The sequence below is a fragment of the Heterocephalus glaber genome, unplaced genomic scaffold (genome assembly GCF_053883595.1).
Source record: "Heterocephalus glaber isolate CG9 unplaced genomic scaffold, H.glaber_assembly_v1.0 deba00000470, whole genome shotgun sequence".
Taxonomy (NCBI): domain Eukaryota; kingdom Metazoa; phylum Chordata; class Mammalia; order Rodentia; family Bathyergidae; genus Heterocephalus; species Heterocephalus glaber.
In genome coordinates, this window is record NW_028258145.1 from 6854224 (window position 1) to 6872996 (window position 18773).

The window sequence follows — 18773 nt, forward strand, 5'->3', positions numbered from 1 at the left end:
ACATGCCAAGGCAGATTTTTGTGCAATTTTTGCAACTATGAGACTCACCCAAGAGCATTTAAGGGTTCTACCCTGACCCCCGACTCACCCTTATTATCCACCTGGTGTGGCTTATGAGGACCCTGCCCAACCTCGCTGAGTGTGGAATCATGTTGAGGTGAGGACAGTGCTTCTCTCCTATTCTTGGCTCTGGGATCCCTCCATGACAGTCACCCCACACCACTCTTGCACCTGCCAATTCTCTCTCTTCATCGTCTTGGGGGCTGAGACTTCTCCCTGATCTTTAGGAACAGTTACATTCAATGCATCTCCCTCTCCCTTTCTCAAGGCCCAAGCTTGTCCTTTAGGTTCATCACTTTCCTCCTCCACAAATCCCTCTCCACTCTGTGTCCATGTATCCTCTTTTAAAAAATGAAGGAAAGTTCTAACACTGCACCTGTTCTGACTACAGGACCAACACCTACTTTATAACTTTTTTGTGTGTCTATACGTGGTATGTCTTTTAAAAAAAATCATTAAGTTCATTGGTGCATTTTAGGTATACAATGTGATGACATTCATCATTGGGAACTTGTACATTTACATGATATATCTTGGTTTTTATTTTTTCCCCATTCCCCTGCCTTCCCTTCCACCCCTCCACCCCTCCCTATTTACAAAAATGTTGTTGGCATTTTTTCCTTTTCTCATATTTATTCCTTTCCCTTCCCCTACCCCTCCCACTTCCCCTTCCCCTTTGCGCCTTATCTTACTATTTCATGTTGTCTATTCTACATTTTGATTCTTATTTACATTTTAGTTTCTCACACCAGAGAAACTATTTGGTATTTATACATGTGTGTCCTGTTTATTTCACTTAAGAGTATGGCCTCAATGTGCATCCATTTAGCTATAAATGTCTTTAGTTTCTCATTCTTTATAGCTGAGTAGTATTCCATTTTATAAAAAACCCCAATATCTTCATTTTGCTTACCAAAGATCATTTCTTCTTTAGTATCCACACCCACAGCATTCTTAGAAAGAGTGCAGATCTTTCAGAATTTCCTTTAGGTTTCTTCTTCTTTTTTTTTTTTTAGCTTCAACCCCAAAAGATTTACTGTATGATAAAGTCATCCATCCTCTTTATCTGTTCTGAGATAAAAATCAACCACCTCTAGTGGTTGAATCCATAGGTTGGGTTCCTAAAATCAGTTGTTATTAGAAGTTATGTAATGAGTGATCACAGTTAAATTAGCATAACACAATGCACAGCTCAGCTGAGAAGGCTTGAGATCATGACAGAACCCCCTGCCATCTTTTCTGACTATTTATTTTGAGCCTATAAATATTAGTTGATTTGTAAGTATTGCTCTGGGCAGTTACAGTTGGTTTACCATGAGGAATTATCTAACTCTGAACACATTGCACACAGGTAACTTCTGGCTCTTCCCTAAAGTCAACATGATCACAGAAGGTCAATGCTTTTAATCAATTCAGGACATCCAGGCAGCTGTGAAAGCACAACTAAAGGCCCTCAAGAAAGGAAACTTCCAGAACTGCTTCAGAAAGTGGCAAGAACAATGGGTTAAGTGTGTTTGAAGCAAGGGAGGGCATTTTGAGGGCCGGTCTTATTGTACAGGACTTCTCTATCAATATCTCATAGCTGTTTAATAGCTGGACCCCAGAGAGGATCAGCACCCTGACCCCACCTAGATAAAGTAGGGATTGCGCAGGGACACTGATGTCGGGTGGTGACTGTGAGCCCTTCTGAAGAACCCAAGAGTGCAGGGCAAACTCAAGTTCCACATGCCTTAACTCACAAAAAGTCTGAACTTCAGAGGACACAGGGAAGCTTCAAGTCTCCTGGGTTCCTCTTTCTGTTCTTCCCGTGGGTGTCTGGTGTAGTAGCTCACAGACATCTGAGCAGCAGGACTCCACACTAAGGAGGGAAAAGGCTGCTCAGGATACAGCTTGGACCCCATGCCCCAATAGGTAGGTGGGAGGTAGGGCTTCCTCCCAAGGAAGGACCCGGGGAGGGCAGGCACCCGAGCCTCAAGATTGACAGGACCGCAGTCCAAGGGAACTTCATGTGTCTATTGGCACTGCTTCCTTCTGCAAGGACTCTGCAGAGCAGGGGCAGAGGCCACATGGAGACCCTAGTGTCAGGGGAGGGGCTTGGCAAGGCGAGGGTCTCATCCTAAGTTCTTTGCAAGACTGAGCCCATGTGGCAACAGGCACCTAGCTCTGAGCAGAGCTTCCTGGGTAGGTGGACTGATTCCATGACTGAGTTCTTCTCAAACATTTCTTAGCATATGGCAGGGTGGCTATCATTTCTTCTTTGCATTTTTAATTTCCATAAATATGCTATATGAGAATCTATGGATACTATTATACATTATGTTACATACTATATAACTAAGAAATGTACATTTATTTCATATTCAGAAAAAATAAATTTAAGTTAAAAATAGAGTATCACACCTGAGATCTTGCAAAAAAATAATAGCATTTACATGAAGTTCTGAAACACATCATAAGCTGGGTGTGGTAGCACATGCCTGTAATCCCAGCACTCTAAAGGCTGAGGCAGGAGGATTGGAGGCCAGTGTGGGCTACACAGTGAGTTCAAGGATATCCTGAACTACATAGTGAGACCTTGTCTCAAAAAATAAAAAAATAAAAAAAAAACACTTCATGGACAATTGAAATTTAAAATTAATGAGCTAAAGTTTTTGGAGAGAGATGAATGTTTGGTAAAGATGTGGGCCCACTGAAATCAATTTCAAGTGCAATTCTCCAGTGTGGGAATCATACATTGTTTCCACAGGGACAAACTCTCATTTGACTTTCAGTTGATCTTCAGCTGTCTAGGTCAGAACTTCTTCCCCTGAAGTTGCTGAGCAAATTGAATACCTGTCAGTTCCACCAAGATGGAATGACAGAGCAATTTTAGTCCCATGTCACTTTTCTTTGAAACTGTCCCTTTGTATGTATTGGGCTGCAACAATAAACTCTTCCTTCACATGTAAAGTGGTTCCTCAGCCAGTTTCATTCCAGGTCAGCCTAGACCAGAGAACTTTCTAGAATATTCTAGAACCTTCTGATCGATTCAAACCCATAAGCTATCCTTTTATTCCTGTTCACATTCTGGTTTTGTGTGTTTTTAAAATACACATCTCAGCCTTCAGAGTATACAATTTTTAAGAACTCTTTTTACTTTCTTACCTAAATATCTGCTTCTACTGTGTCATCCCATCTTTTGTTTCTATCTAGTTGCAGGTATTTTCAGTACTTACCTGAGACAATCCACGTAACCAGCTAGACAGATGTGATTATTCTGGGGCAGGGTTCTGGATCTCAGCTCCATTATTAATGAGCTTTGTGACATTCAGAAAATTACTTGACCTTTCTATATTGAAATTTCTTCATCTCAAAAGTGCCTGCCAGACAATGCCTAGTATTTGCCCTTAAGCAAGTGCTCCCGAGCTTTGGCTCTTATTACTAAGTTTAACCAGGAAACAAACTCTTCTTTGTCTTCCTATTAGAAAAAAATTTTTCTGTATGTCTCTTTGAGACATCTTTCATGGGCTGGTAGCTTGGACTCTACAGAGTCGTCAAAGAATATGTTGAGAAATCTATTGGAAAGTTTCCATAAACAAACTATTCCAAGACAAGTGAGTCAAACCAAGAAGTCACTGTGTGATTTCTTGGACACCCAGTGTTTGTCTGAGGTAATTATTGTTCCGTTGGCACAGCAACTGAAGTGCTCCCTCCATAGTGAGAAAGTGGACGTTAGCATCACTGACTCTGACCACAAATCTTCAGAACTTCTTGAGGGATGTTTTCAAAACCAATTTTGGGTCTGTGATATCACTGTGAGTTAGCGTCGTTAGACCCTCACAGTGATCTTGCTAAGTTACAGATCGCAGAAGAACCTCCTCCCCTCCTTTTCCTTGTCTTTTTCCTCTCCTTCCTTCTTCTTTTTCTCTTCCTCCTTTTCTTTTTATCCCTCTTCTTTCTTTCTCCTTTTCCTCCTTTCTCTTTCACACCCACACACCCACACACACACACACAGTCCACCAAAGAATGTATTCATCAGGAAAGGAAAACTTGCATAAATATTTTAATATGTGTGTATTAAATACATATTATATATGTATATATGTATATATATCAGAGATATATATCAGATGTATATATGTGTGTGTGTATATATATTAGAGATTCAAATGTTTTGGATTCGATATTCTTTTTAAGAGCTCTATGTATCAGAAGTAGCTCTAAAAAACCAACTATAGATAGATATGTAAAGGATATTAGCAATATAAAAGGAACAAAATGCAAACATTAAATCATACACTTCCAAATACACATTAGCAAAATCATTGTTCATAGAATTTTTAGGATTTGAGTGGAATACCCCAGGCCTTTATTTGCAGTTAAATCATGGGCCTATCAGTTTCAGTTCAGTGCTTTTATGGAGTTTTGCACTTGCCAGTTCTCCTCCCCAGTTTATAGCAAGTAGCACCAGTGCAGCAGGGAGCTCCAACACCCACACTGGATGGAGCCTCGGAATCCTTCCCAACATGCTGCTCCAGGGAACCCATCCAGCTGCAGAAGTGCCAACAGCTGAAATCTATTATTCATTCTTTATTTCTTTAGTCTTCCTCTTTCCATTTTAATCAACCAGCCACATGAGGATGTGGTGGCACTTGCAGAAGAAGACTCTGAAGGTCACTGTGAGGGACCTGGTGTGTGGCTCTCAGCTTCACCAAGTGTGACCTCAGATGTGGATTATTGCTGTGGTGGTGGAGACTGCAGGGCACAGATTAACAGGAAATGGCCTGCCTGTGTACACAGGAAAGGCCGGATCAGGGGTGTGGAGGAAGTAGGGAGGGAACAAGCAGATGACCCCAGAATTAGAGCTAAGGGGAACTAGAAACAGAGAAGGATAATGGCTAGGACAGTGGAGGAGGACTTAGTGTAATGATGGAGATGCCAGCCTCCTAGCTTCTGCAGAAATGCATCTTTAGGTCCTCTTCAAAAGGGCCAGGAGTAGAGGCATAGGAGAGGAAGACTCCACAGGACAGATGCAGCAAGCATGACGCCACAGATGAGGAAGATGCAGGTGAGGCCTGGAGCCAGTGCAGGGGAGGACAGGCTGTGAGCAGAGCTGTGGACTCTGACATCAGGGGACAGTGGGTAGAGAGTGAGGTCAGCAAAGGAAACACAGGAAGGCTTCATGTGTTCGGCTTCTGAGAAATAGCAAATCTATCTACAGAGGTGTATTTCCCAGGAAAGGCAAATTAAGAGGGGGAGCTGCAAATCATGCACAGGACTGGGTGAAGATGAGGCAAAGGTGACCATGTAATGAAAGGCTTGTGTCTCTTCCCATTCTGCTTTAGACAACCTTCTTCCCTACCTCATTTCCCATTATGCTCTCATCAATACTATAGAAACAATTTCATGATAGATAACCATCTCCTGCCTGCGATAGATGCTCAGACTTCTCATCCAGCCACTCACGAGCATTGGATCCTAGCACCACTCTTCCATCTCCAACTCTTCTTTCCCCTTGGCTTATGGGGTAAAAGCTGCCCTTGGCTTTCTATGAACTCCTGTTCTGCTCTTCCACCACCTCTCACTCACTTCTCTCCATGATTTCAAATGGTGGATGATGCTTTATGTTCATCTTGTTTTCTTCTCACTTTACATTCTCCAACCCCATCATGTCTGGGGCTGGAATTACCACTTAAATACTAACTGCTCCATCTTCCTATCTCCAGTTCTCATGTTTGAGTTTATATACTCAACTGTCTGCTTGGCATTTTGCTCTGATATCTTCAAGTACCTTCCACTTCAACAGTTTCAAACCCTACCTTAAGTTGTCCTCTCCATAAAACACAACACACAAGTCCTAGTCCTCTCCCTCTTTTCTGTAGCACAGTAAATAGCACCATCCAGTCTGCTGCACAAACTGAGAGCCTAGAGCTTGGTGTGGTGGCACAAACTTGTAATCCCAACACTCTGGGAGGCTAAGACAGGAGAATCACAAGTATGAGCTTAGCCTGGGCAAATTTGCAAGCCCTTCTATCAACATTAAGAAATAAAAAAGTGCTGGAGATTTTAGCTCACTCCAAAGGCCTCAGGTTCAAACTCCAGTACAAAGAGAAAAAAAGAAAAAATACCAAAAAATCAAAATCCTAGGTGTCATCTTTTCTTTCCTATCAATTTTATCAGAAAGTACCTCCAGCTTTATTTTGCACATATCTTTTCTCTACCTCTGCTGGCAGCACCTTATTCTGAGCTGTCCTTATCACCATGTCTATGGTGATGACTTTATCCCTGATTTTGCTATTTCAAACATTGTACTCGAGTTCTTTGATAAGATTCCCATGGAGCGAGGAGGTCTGTGCTTCACAACCCTGAAACAGGGTGTGCTTAGGATGGCACCGGGAAAGAAGCACCACCAAAGCAGCACTGCATGGTTTAGGAGCAGGGTCCCAAGGGCAGTGCTTTTTTGCCTTGCTCACTGGAGTTCTTGTGTTGGGAACCCCAAGATGCTGAGCTCCCTTGCTTTAGGTAGAGACCACATATAGGCAGCCGATTGGCAGTTCTGGTCTTTGTGTGATCTCAACCAGGCCCAGACAAGCGAAGGTGCAGGCCTCTGGATGACCCCAACCCTGGCCATCAAGTCACCCCCAGTTTTTAATTTTTGCCAGCTAAAGCCTCAGACTTCTACAGTAGTCCCAATTTCCATTCAGTTTCTCCCTCTACCTTCTTGTTTCATGCTCCGGCCAAATTTCAGAATGATAGATTCATCTGCATAATAAAAAGTTTGCTCTAATCTGGTAATTTTTGGGGGATATTTGTTATGCAGCAATAGTAACAGAAACACTGATGCATCTCATTTACACTCAAAGATTTAAAGAGAAGATAAACACAGTGAAGGATCAGATAGAGGATCTAACAGAGATATGGAAACAGACAAAAAGGAGTAAAGGAAAATGTTGTACTTAAAACATATCTATAATGAACATTACCAGATGGGCTTAACAGCAAATTAAACTTCATAGAAAAGAATCAGTGGACTTGAAGACAGGATAATAGAGACTAAGGGACGGTAGTGGTGGTGGCAGGGAGAAAGGATGGGGGAAAAAGATTTGGGGACAATACTGAGCAGTACAGTGCATGCATAATTAGAATCCCTGAAAGAATAAAGAAACATCAGGGAACAAAAGTTGTGAAGAAGAGGTCATGGAAAATATTCAAAATTTGTTTAAAGAAATAAAATCATAGTTCTAAGGAGTTCAGCTATCATGACTAGATTAAGTACAAAAAAGCCATAGCCCAGTCAACATTGAAAACCAGTGATACAGAGAAAAAGTAAGCTGGAGGGGGAGCAAAACACATTACCCACAACAAAATTGATAAGAATAATTGTTGTATTGTAAGAAATAATGCAAACCATCTTAAATGGCTTAAACCCAATGTATCTTAAAAAACTGTTAGAAAAATTGCTCATCTATATTTCTACATCCAGAGAAAATATCTTAAGAAATTAAAGTGAAATAAAAACACCCAAAAGCAAATCAAAGATGGGAAAATTATTTACCAGTAAAGTTTTAGATAAGTCAGAAGAAGTTAACAGCTGTGCCCAATTATCAGTTAAAATTACACTTTCTAAGAGAAAATGATGACCCTCAGAATAGCTTATTAGAAAATGTTTTGGTATTTATTTTCCCTTGTTTTCAATATTTCTCAAGTATCAGTGTACTTTATGCATGTTCAACATGGGAAATAACCTTATTGAAATTGGGGATACCCTACTCATTTCTGTCTTGGTGTCCCCTAGAATGAATATCTAGGAGAACTGAATCTTGTGAGGAGAAAGTACTCAGGAAGGGAGAAGAGAGACCACTGGGAACCATCCAGGTTATGGAGATGAGCACTCCAACAGGAGGCTGGTTGTGGGCCATGAGGACAGAGGAATATACTCATGTGCTATGGAATCAGTACGACTTGGCACACGACTGAGCTTGAGGAGCAAAGAGAGGACTCCAGTGTGCTGATTCAGGGGCCTAGGAGTGGTGGGTGAGAACTTACCCCTTCTGCATTTAGGGGCCAGGAGGAGAAGGGGAACTGGGAAGTCAGTGAGGCAGAAGGAGGCCAGGAGAAATAGCAACTCATCTTGGATGCCCTCAGCTGGTGGTGCCGTGCCTCAGTGCTGAAGTGATCAGGAGAGAGTTACATTTGAGCTCGGGGTTGTGCCCTCAGGTAGCTGTATAATCTCTTCACTCAGTCTCCTCTCTTCAAAGATTGGAAAACCGCAGCCTCGTCTGGGTGATCATGAAGATTATAGTAAAATGAAGACTGAAGTTCCGCACAGCTCCTGCCCCGTGCTCTGGTGCAGGAACCAGAAGCAGTGAGGGCTATCACATCCAGGTGCTGTTACTCTATCACACTGCCGAGGAATGAAGTGCTGGTACCAAGCTCAGGGTCTGCATGAGCGCAGGACTTCTCTGACTACAGAGTCCTGGGAGCCTAGCAGGAAAAGGTGACTCAGAGGGCAGTTGGTGAAGACAGATTAAGGAGGATGGAGCCTAGAAGAGCCCGCTGATTCTGTGCTTAGGGGATGATGGCCTTCCGATGACAGTTCTAAGAGCGTGGTGGGTGAGTACAGTGTCCGGGCTGAGCAGTGTGTGGGTGGTGGGCACTGGTGACCCACTTGTGCCTTGCTGAGGGTGGCTGGGCCAGGAACCCTCTCCTCTGTTCTTCTGAGGGCAAGAAGACTGAGCACTGGGCCACAAAGACTCACGGAAGTAAGTGGAATGGGCCTGAGAGCCCAAGATTAGGATAGGGTGAGTGGGAGAATTTGACCCCTTATCCTGAGAAGAGGAGAGGAAGAAAGGGGGTGAAGTTGGAGAACACTTGCATCACAGGGAAAAGCCATGAGATGGCTGTTTATGTTGTGCTCTCAGGGGAAGAGGGGACAGATTGGGCTGAGAGACCCCTGCAGTGTGGCTGGGGCATGAGCCTGTGGTAGAGGGATGTCTGGTTGGGCCAGACAGGGGAAATGTGAGAATGAAGATGCAGAGCGGTGGCTGCTCAAGAATGCAGGAGAAGGGACAAATGGCTAAGGGGACACTAGCTGTGGCCAGGACAAAACAGCTGAGACCAAAATTGCAAAGAAGAAGGTTGTGTGGGTCTGGCAGTGCCACCTCCTCACAGAGAGGCCGAGGCAGGAGTCCCCATGTTCCAGGCCATTCACACACCCACACCTGTTGCCAGTGCTGTCTCCTGGTCTGCATGCAAAGATATCCCCAAAGGCCTGTTGGCTCTGCCCATGCTGAGGGTGCTGAGAGCTGCCACAAGTAGGGAGTTGTTCTGCCAGCAGCATGGTGGACCCTGAGCTCTCTATGCCTGCTTCACAGAAAGAGGAAGTTCATTTGGCTTCAGAGCTTTTGCCAAAATAGCATCACAACATAAAAGCCTTCAGCCTCTGAGGGCTGTGTTTTTCATGTGCAATGGGCTGGTGGAGCAGGTGGCCAGGAGTCTACTCTGTCTGGTGGCCCAGGGATCTTTGGGTGGGCTCACTTGGTGTGGAAGATGACACTGGAGCTCACAGCTCTCTGCCGGAGACACCCGTGTGCCTATGCACCTCATACCAGAAGGTGACATCGAAAGGCTTCTGTCTCGCCTGGAGTTCCCACAGTCTAGCAGGGACACAACCCAAAGCCTTGGCATGCGGTGGTGGTGGGGTTGATGTTGGGGGTGTCTGTCTGGGTCCTTGAACATGAAGAGTTTATATTGGCTAACACTTCTCTTCTATGTCCATTAGCAGAAACAGCATCGTATCCCAAGGGTTTAGTTTTTGTTCACAGAGTTCATGAGATGGGCTCTATGTTTTGCATTGTGGTTTTGTAACTCTGTCATTGTCTAAGGCATGCTTTCTAAGACCCACCAGTATCATCATCATCTTTATCTTTCAGGCTTAGGTTCAAAAAGACTCCTTGGCTCTAAGTAGTAGCAGAGCCAATGTCCCAACCCAGTCATCTTATTTAGGCCCTGAACCTTTCTGGTGCTTCCTGGTTGTCCCTGACTCTGTGAAATTCTTCTTCATACCTGTTCTTTCTAGCCTGCTCTGAGGGCCATCACTTCCGACTATCAGGCATTTCCTGTCTCATAGAAATCATACTCTGAGTGGGTAAAGATCCAGCTAAGTTTGGAGCAGTTGTCTGAATTTATGGTGAGAAAATATTCTTATTAGACAATGTCGAATAGGGAACTGTGCCAACAGTTTTTATCACCTTTGAAAAGACTGGCTGAACATGAAGAAGGGAAGCCAGGCAGAGAGGCTGGCAGGAGCTGGGTGGAGGGAGTGGACACTACAGATGAGCCGGTGGGGAAGAGAGATAGGCAGGTGGAAAGAGGGGTGGTGCCTTTGAGGAAAGGGGCTAAGTGGGAGCCTGCAGCCTGTAGTCCACAGGGGAAAGGGCAGTGTCTAAGCCCCGACCGAGAGGTGCACATTAGTGGTCAGGTGGGATGTGTTCTATGGGAGGTGTCACCCCATCCCTCTCTCCTGTCACTCTTGGAGAAGGCACTGATCAAAGCAGAGCCCTGCAGCCCAGTCTTATAGAGCCTCTAATAAGGAAGGTGTAAGCTTCCTCCAGCAGCAGTGGAACACTCGGTAGGACCAGTAGCCATGGATTTAGTGGGACCCAGGAACACTGGTGCCCAGCTTCGGGGATAGGCGAAGGCGGAGCAGCCTGGATGCACACAGCCGTGGGGTAGGTGCAATGTCTCCATATTCTTAGTGATGAGAAGCGGGGTCAGACAAACCCTGTTAGGGTCTTTGGGCATGCTGTCAGATGCCCCTGCCTTCAAGAGCAATTTTGTGGGTAGAAAAGACTATTCATGGATTTATTTTAGTTTTAAAATTAATATTCAATTTGTCAAAGTTAGAAATTTAACACTCTAAGTAATTATGGGCAGAAGATCAGCTTGAAATAGTATTGTACCATTTATAAGTCTAGCACACTTTAACAAACTATAACACTGGGTTATCTCATTTACAAATTTAACAAGCTAAACATATTGAAAGAGTTTAAAGTATATTTTAAAATTTAATGTACTTGATTTTCTCTCTTAGGTACCTTGAATAAAATATTCCAAGCAGTGAAATAATTCTTTCTTTTGCTCTTTTTCCTTCCCTTTCTTCCTCTCTGTCTCTCTTTCCCTGCTATTAGTCCATGTCTGCAATGCAGAATAGTTACATTTGTTTGTGGGAACTGGTGAATATACATATTGTATTTTGATCACTTTTACTGGCCTTTCCCTCCCACTTTCCCCTCTCCCTGTTTCCCCAGATCCCCTTGCTATCTCCAAAAAGTCTACCCCCTTATTTCTTACCGTCTCTCTTTATTTTGCTCTTTGAATTATTTATATTTTGGGTTTGAAATCATTCTTAAAAAGTTTAATTCTCTGAGAGATTCCGATGTACGTATAAGCTTAATCTTTGTAAGACTCACCTCAAACTGCAAATCTAAATCAGATGCTTGATGACACCTTCTTAGAAAGCACACAGGCTGGGGGGGGCAGCTCTGTGGCAGGTGCCTGCTTTGCCTGCACAGGGCCCTGGGTTCAATCTCTAGCATCGCAAAAGATCCCCAACACCAAGTCCAAAAACAAAAATGCAGAAAGTTTCAGGGCTGTTATTCTAATAGGTCAACTTTCTAGAGGTTAAAAACACATGATTTCAAATAGTTCAGATTCCTTAACACAAAGTGCCATGCCATAATCGTGACTCTCGCTGTGTACATGTGTGTCAGTCTTCCTGTCCAGGGGGACAAGCTGAGGAGTTGCTGTGAGATCTGCATTCTGTGTACTTTAAAGTTCTTAAGGATATTTAAAAGTGACCCAGTTGATTATAGATGTGTCTCATAGATTTGCCTTGATACGTGGTCACAAATTCAAGGTCATTCTATAAAATATGCAAAATAAATTATGCATACTTACTTCAGCACGTGTTCAGACTTCCTTAACAAATCTATTTGAAGTCTCCATAATGTCTTTGGTTAGAAAAGCCCCAACTAAGCAGCCTATATGTCCATCAACAGATGAATGAACAAAGAAAATGTGGTATTTACATACAGTGGAGCAGTACTGTGCCATAAAGAAGGATAAATTTGAGCCATTTGTAGGAAAATGGGTGCACCTTGAGACCATAATGTTAAATGAAATAAATCAGACACTCAAGCTTCAATATTGTATGGTTTCTCTTATATGAGACATCGAAATTATAAATAAAGAGCAAAATAAGAGCAAGATGACAGGAAGTTGAGAGATAGATTTTTCTCAAATGGGAAGGGCAGCAAGAGATGAACGGGGAAGGAATGAAAAAAGGAATAAAGACAGGGGGAGTGCCAGCCAGTGCAGAAAGATGCTCACTGTTGTCATACAGGCTTTTGCACACCTCCTGAATTCCCCCGGACCCCAGGACCAAGACTCTGGTGCCCAGAACCAGCAGAATGAAGAAGGCAGAGCCTTTTGCATAGTGGTCCCTGGAGGGGTGGGGGCTGTGCAAACCAGACACATTCAGGGTTTTATGGGAAGGATTAAATGAAATAATCTGTGAAGACAATTCACAGAGGTTTATTAAATAACATGATCAAAAGACTAGTTGAAATGAGAAAGAGAAGTTATGAAGAAGAGAAAACAAAAGATGCAAAATTTGTTCCAATTCCCCATCACGATCATCTCTTTCACCTCTGGCCTTATTTATCTCTTGCACACGAAAGTGCAGAGGAGACTGTAAACATTCCCTCAGTGACCTGTACTTAGCCATGTTGATCTCGGTCAACATCCCTGAGTCACTGTGTATACGGGATGCCTGCGGCATTAGGCAATGTTGAGAAAAAGAGACCAAAGGTAGAGTGTCTTAAATTAGACGCAGGGTTATCCTTCTGCTGTGCAACAGTGGCTCAGGGATGGAGTGAGATCTGTTTTGTGAGCTCACTCAGAAGCCTGGTTTCTTCTAGCCTGTTGGCTGCCCCTCTCTGGGCAGTAGTCCTCATCTGCTTGGTGGAAGCTGGTCAGATGCCACGTTGCAGCTTACAGGAGGGGGACTCTAGTATCTGGCAGACATGCACGATAGACAGTCGATCCTTTAATAAAAAAGCCCAGAACCTTGCCATTTCTTTTGCAAGCAATAGTACATTTCTCTCTATATATAATATTTAGTTTAAACTATTACACTGATATAGATTTAGCATTAGGATAAAGAGTTAGCTTGCAAAGAAAGTATGCAAACCATGCACTTTGATGGGAGCAAATTGATTTCACCTTTAAAATGAACACATAAAGTTGTACCATTAATTGTCCATTATTCAATTCTTCCAGTTTTTGTTTTTTCTCCTATGGAGGGAGTACATATAATTACTAACTTAACTAGTATAACCTGTGCTCCAGAATGGTTAGTCTACAGTTAGTTGAAGATAATGTCTTTAGGGTTGGAAAGGAAACTAGCAGGTAAGGACCTACAGTTGCAGACACAATGCTAGTTATCTTTACATTATTATCTTATGCCACTCAAAATCTTGCTAATATACCCTATTATGATAAAATATTTGTGACATACAGAAGTATTTGTGAAATACAGTTAATTTTCCTAAGGTTAGACAGAAGTCTTCTGTGTGGAACAGTGAACCTAGAAGAGGATAAGTGACCATGATGAAGAGCTCTCCTTAGCCTTGGGACTGTTTCAGACTTTGTCATGAATTTCCATGCATGTTTGGACCCATCCCAGCCCATTGCCAAGTATCAGTGTTGCCACTGGTACATGAGAGAGTCGGGTACAGATATCTAAGTTATCCTGTGTTCAGAGTTTCTACTTAGTTCTTTCTGTGTTGACTTTGCAAAAGTCGGTCAAATGGTAGCTGATACAATCCATTTTACCAAGATGTTTATCTTATCTGATGACCCTTCAGCTCAGTTTCAGAAAATGTGATGTTGTCTTTTTGGCAGGCTCTTGGCAACAGCACCCAAACTCTCCAATCTCCTTTGCATGGTTGGCCTTTTCCATGTAGGAAGCAGGAGCTGTGTCAGGGCACTCGGATACTCCAAGAGCATCACTGGGCTGGTGGCCTTGTTGAGGGCACTGGAGACCCCTCTCTGATTTGACCCTGTAACCCGCAAGTCCCTGAAAATGAACAACTTTACTCAGAAGCTAAACATTAAAAGTCTCTGATTTTTACCAGTTTGGTAGATTAAAGAATACAATGTCTAAAATACATTTTTATATAAGGGTACAGAATATTTATATGCATTTATTGGCCATTTGCATTTTTCATTTGTAAATTGTGGATTTTATCAATCTTGAACTTTTTTATTGTTTAAAAAATGTTAAAAGACTGGCATATACTACAAGCTTTCCTATGTTTTAATTTGTCTAAGGATTTATTGAAAATGTAAATGGGAAATAGGTACACTTTTCATTCCAGAAAGTCTCAGACTTGGGGGGATATTTCTACCTCTAAGATTTTATTGGCATAAGAAATTTAAAAATGTTTTGTGGCAAGAGCTATCTGCTTCCTGTGAAGCTTTCCATTCATTTTATCATAGTTTCTTGTCAAGGTGTCCGTTCCCATGGAAGCAGAAATCAACTACCCTATCTCATTCTCTTAATGTCTCATATGTGACTTGGAATGTAGAGCAAGCAGAGCGAATGTTTCCCGAGTGAATAAATAAGAGGAGCCTGAGAAGCCAGAGCGCTTCTTGTGTGCTGCCTGGGGTGTCAGCACCAATTGAATGATCATGACCTTTGTTTATTCCGGACTTGGAAAAATGGGCTTAGATGTCCTGAAGTACAGATGGTCGCTAGTTGTGTTTAAAATTACACCAGGGAACTGGAACATTGTAAAATGGTTGTAAATGATGGCAGGAGGCTGCAGAGGAAGGAGTGTTTCACAGTGAGGGACACTAACCTTCCATGCCTTCACTGGGGTATACATTGTGTTGTGATTTCTTTGCTTGTATCTTTAAAATAAGGGCACTCATTGTCTGAATTGTGGTAGGTGTCATTTTGCTCAGAAATAGAAGAAAATTTGGCTAATCACTTATTTTTATCTGGTACATGTTTTTCTGTGCACCTTACCAATCTCAGAGACAAAATTCAGAAACTTTCCAATCCTCCCTCACTGAAACTGTCTTAAAAATGTATGCGTGTGTGTGTGTGTGTGTGTGTGTGTGTGTGTAGGAAAAAGGGGACATCCTGCTACCAACAGAGAGATCTGAGCTTTATCCTTTGTTTTAGGATGTTTAATCTTGAGTTACTTTTTGGTTCTGTGCTATGTTTGTAGAACTATATGTTTGGCTCTCAAACAGTAAAAAAGGCTGGATTTTTATATATGCTGAGTTCTACCTTGACACCTGACAGTAATAGAGATCTGTTTCCCCATATATGAGACTGGCAATGTTTACTGTCATTATTATCTAGACTTAATATAAAGATACAAATGTGACGAAATAAATATTGACAAAATAAAGTCAGAAACAAGGAAAACATTTCACTGTAGGAAATAGTTAATCAAGAGGAGCAAAATGAAGGAAAGAGCCCTTCTACCATCCTATTCATTCAGAGAACCATTGCCAAGACTCTAGGGTTACTGTTTCCTACACATTTTTCCTTTGTGTGTGTGTGTGTGTGTGTGTGCATATGCATGTGGGTGAATTATTGTACATTAAGAGCATAACATATGTTATATTGAAAACCTGCTGCATTTACCACTTTATTGAGATGTAGTATGATAAATTATGCATTCTTACCTTGTGCAATCTGATATTTTTATGAATGCATACACCCATGAGACATCACCATAACCAAAATAATAAGCGTATCTGTATCCATCACCTCCCAAAGGTCCTCCCACCCTCAGGAAGTCTGATTCTATCCACAGACACACAGTGATTTCTGTCACTACAAGTTAGTTTGTGTTTTCTATAAATTTGTATGAATGGAATCATAGAAGATATTGTCTTTTCTGTATAAATTATTTCATACAACATGATTATATGGAAATTCTTTCACTCGTGTTTTTTCCTCACTGCTCATAATATTTCCTTTTTAGCACCTGTCAAATCTTAATGATACCAGCTCTTTCAGCCCTAATGTTAGTCATTTGTCTCTTCCTCTTTCCCCTCAATCAACGTGTCTAGAGATTTATCAACTTTATTGACCTCAACAAACCAGCTATTTGTGTTCTTGACTTTTCTCCATTGTTTTTCTGCGTTATGCTTTATCATCTTCTGTGTTGGTTTATCTGATTTCCTTTCTTCTGATATCTTGGTGTTTTCTTTGCTGTTCTTTTTCTAGTTTCTTAAGGTGCTAACCAAAGTTATTGATTTGCAACATTTATTCTTTATTAACGCAGGCATTTAGTGTTGCAAACTTTCCTGGTTAGTGGCATCATCTAAATTTTACTCTGTTGCCTTTTTACTCCTATTCAGCTCAAAATGCTTCCCTTTTGGTTTTTTCTTTGAGCCAGTTTACTTAGAGGTTTGTTACTTTGTTGCCAAAGTTTGTACATATCTTTCTGTTACCAATTTTATGACTCAACTCTTACTGTCAGATGATACCCTTTGTAAACTTGGAGTCCTTTTGAACTTATCACGACTTGTTTTAGGAACTAAAATATGTTCTATCACAATAAATGCTCCATGTGCACTGGAGAAGAGTCACTCTTCTGCTGCAACTGTGTGGAGAATTCTGTAAATGTCAATTGTGTCAAACTGGTTGACAGTATTTTCAAATCTTTGTATATCCTTACTGACTTTTCTATCTAGTCCATCAATTACAGAAAAGGGATGTTGACATGTCTGACTGTAATTCAAGATTCCTATATTTCTCTGCAATTTTATCAGTTTTTCTCCTCATGCATTTTGAAGCTCCAAAATTAGAATCAAACATCTAGGGTTGTAACACTTTATAGATAGATTAACTCCTTCATTATGAAATAATTCTCTTTATTTCTGATAGCATATGATTTTTGCTCTAAAATATACTTGGTCTTAGTATGGTTGTTCTACCTATTTTTTTTTTTTTTTTTTGGTACCGAGGATCAAACTCAGGACCTTGCGCTGTCGAGGCAGGCAGCAGAACCAGTGAGCTAAATCCCCTGCCTGTTCTACCTATGTTTTGATTGGCATCGTTCACAATATCTTCCTCCTTTTAACCTGTTTGTACCTTTATATTTAAAGTTGGATTTTTATTGGCAGTATATTTTGGGCTTCCCTTCTTAAACACAATCTGACAATATCTTTCAGTTGAGGTGCTCCGTGGCCATTTACATTTAACATAATTAGTGACCTAGTTGGGTTTCAAACTCTTATCTTGGCATTTGTTTTCTCTTTGTCATGTCTCTTTGTTTCTCATTTCTCTTTTTTGTGTTTTATTTTGGGTTGATGGTATATTTTTATGTTTCCAATTTTTCTCCTTTGTAAGCTTATTCTCTGTAACTGTTTGTGGCGCTATTTTGTTGTTTACTCAGGGTTCATAGCACATCATTAAGTAGCACAGTCCCCCTGTGGGTGACATTTTACCCATTTACATCTGGGGTGAGTGCTTTACCACAGTGGCCTCCCCCTCACTTGTCCTGTCCTGGACATGGTGCTATTGCTAACACACATTTTTCTCCAGCATATATTATGCACCCTGCCTTACATTGTCATTATTTTTGTGTTAAACAATCAATTATCTTTTAAGAGATTGAAATAATATGTGATAAAAATCTTTACATTTAGCCAGTAGCTTCTGTTTCTGGTGCTCTGTGTTCCTTTGTGTAGACCTAGAGTTCTAATTGGTATCATTTTCTTCTGCACACAGGACTTTCCTTTATAATGTCCTCTAGTAATTATCTGCTGTTGAGGAATTTCTTCACCTGTTGTATGCCTGAATAGTCTTCACTTTCTCTTCATTTCTGAGCAATTTTATTGAATAAAGCATGCTATGGTGACATTTTCTTTCAGCCCTTTAGTCCTTATGTCCCTCACTTAGACTGTCTCTGAGGAGAAACCACCTCTGCCTATGTTCTTCTGTAGTGATGTGTTTTTCTCCTCTTTTAAGTGTTTCTCTTTGTCACTATTCACTGCTCAAGTTTCTTGGACTCAGGGCTTTTATAATTTTTGTCAAATTTGCAATACTTTTAGCCATTATTTCTTCAGATACCTTTTGCTGTCCTCTCACTCCTCACTTTCAGAAAGCTCAATTACAATTGTCTAGATGTTCTGTGGGCTCCCCACAGCTTACTGTGCCTAGGATTTTGGTCTTTCTTCTTTCTATGTAAAGACGGTAGATAATACATAGTCCCTGACTATGATGGCTTTGTTCAATCTACAATTTTTCGACTTCACAATGGGCCAAGGGATACACATTCAGTAGCAACTATATTTGAATTTTGGACTTTGTCCTTTTCCTGAGCCAGTGACATGTGGCACGAACCTTTATAGGTGGTGGGCAGCAGCAGACAGCAACATCTCCTAGTCAGCCACAGGCCAGGGGCAAACAGCCAGTGTCATATGCCTTGCTGTAGAGATGTGATACTCAGGGTACTGAATGGATTACATGTGTTTCCGACTTCCACGATTTTCAACTTAAGATGGGGTTTTCAAGATACCACCCCATCATAAATCAAGAGACACAGAATTATATGTAAACTATTTCCCCCTGCCTTCTGCTTGACCTCTGTTTATTGTATATAACACATATACAGATATAACAAATTGATTTAATTTTTGCC

The 18773-nt window shown here is 41.5% G+C and overlaps 1 protein-coding gene across 3 annotated transcripts in view; it reads left to right on the forward strand.

Annotated features, from left to right (window-relative positions):
- The window catches only part of Il1rl1 (interleukin 1 receptor like 1), a 78634-nt gene that overhangs the window by 22674 nt on the left and 37187 nt on the right, over window positions 1-18773 (forward strand). For 2 of the 3 annotated variants that reach the window (XM_087203963.1, XM_087203960.1), the window contains exon 3: window positions 8298-8652. The gene's annotated coding sequence lies outside the window, so the exon portion shown is untranslated. Of the gene's footprint in view, window positions 1-7750; window positions 8653-18773 lie in introns of those variants that run through there. The other variant, XM_087203969.1, reaches the window with a different exon arrangement.